The sequence below is a fragment of the Haliaeetus leucocephalus genome, unplaced genomic scaffold, assembly GCF_000737465.1.
Source record: "Haliaeetus leucocephalus isolate CR32 unplaced genomic scaffold, Haliaeetus_leucocephalus-4.0 Scaffold526, whole genome shotgun sequence".
NCBI lineage: Eukaryota > Metazoa > Chordata > Aves > Accipitriformes > Accipitridae > Haliaeetus > Haliaeetus leucocephalus.
This window is the reverse complement of record NW_010972962.1, coordinates 6,067,958-6,069,634: the sequence shown is the minus strand read 5'-3', so window position 1 is coordinate 6,069,634 and position 1,677 is coordinate 6,067,958.

Here is a 1,677-nt window from a genome sequence, read left to right as displayed (position 1 = left end):
GGGGAACCTGCCGTCCGTTTCCAGTCAATCTTACTTGATCCCACATGATTCATTGTTTCAGCTGCTAGAATGACATGTGGCTCTGCAGGGCAGGGGAGCAACTCCCCCCCTCCCCAAAAACTTCCCCCTAAATAAACCAGGACAAGCCTGTGCTCTCGTCTGGAGAGAGCCCTGCGAAGTTGTGAGCTTTGTGTAAGGGTGTGCGAGTGTCGGGCTGCCAACCTGGAGGACTTTTCGGGGGAGAGGAAGGGAAGCAGAGAGGGAAGCTCTTTTATTTCGCTGCTTGTTTTGATGGTCGCTCCCAGGAGGCTGCGATTTTCTGCTGCCTAGTTAGTGCCCCTTAATCCTGACTCGGGAGCGACTCAGTCGACGCTTGCAAGGGCTGATTATTTTTTTTATCGGGCGAGGCAGGGGCTCAGACGGGGCTGGGGCGTAGCGGTCGAGGTACGGGCGAGCGGAAAATGCAGCACGGCGGCCGCGGCAAGGGGGAAGGCGAGGGGGGAGAGAGGGAGAGCCCGGGGCAGGTAAAGGAGAACCCATCGTGTTGGTCTTATTAGGCTTTATTATTATTATTATTATTATTATTATTATTATATTATTTAATTTTTGCCAGTCTTCAGTGGCAAGCGCTGGCAATTTTGCACTGATGCTGTCTTTACAAACACATCTATCCTTCTCCTTCCTTCCCGTTTTCTGTCTCTTTCTTCTTCTGCCTCTCTTTTTAGTCACGATTTCCCGAGATAAATGAATGCGCATTTGTTGGGTATGCAAGCTGTGGCCCATCCGGCTCCCGTAATACAGCCCTGTTGATGCGATGTGTGCTGTGCCGGCCGTGCTAAGAAACAAGTGGGCAAGTGATTTTTTTTTAACGGTTTGGATTGGTTTAAGAAGCCGACGGGGGTATTTTATTCCTGGTCCAAAACAGTGCTCCAGCTTCCAAGTCAAACTTTTGGAGACATCCCCTACCCCTTTATTTTGCATAAACACAGAGACTGGAGGAGGAAAACGTGAGATACCCCGTTTTGGGGGTGTTGGGTTGGGGTTGTTTTTTTGGTGGTGTTTTGGTTTTGGTTGGTTTGTTTGGTGTTTTGGTTTTGGTTGGGTTTTTTGGTTTTGTTGTTGTTGAAAGGAGGGAGAAAAGGAGTGCAGCTCGCCTTCGCGGTGCGGTGCCGGCTTGGGAAGCAACAAACTTTCCCGAGGAGGCGACGGAGCCGCCGCCCAGCTTGGCTGCTTCCCTGCATCCCTCTGGATCTGCTGGCAGCTCCCGCCAGCCGAAAGTTACCTGCTCTGCAGCAGCAGCCGTGCAGTCGCTTGCTCCTGAATTAAACACAACTCTTAATGATGTAGCATTATCAACAAGGGACACTTGATTGACTGATCTAGGTATGATATATGTGCTGGGCGTCTAAATTAAATATTAAGTGAAATACTTAGCTCTAATTAGAAATTGTAACCTAGCAATGAAAACTTGAAGAAACAAATTGTGTGGGGAGGAGGGGACAGCCTTTAAAGGCGGCAGGGAGGAAGTAGCGGTGATGTGTACAGAGGCTGACATATTAGCAACAAGCAGCAACTTTGAAATGATTGACGTATCATTAAAGTCATCAGGCTGATTTTAATAATTCCTCTTCAAGAAAAAAAAAGAAAGAAAAGAAAGGAAGGAAGGAAGGAAGGAAG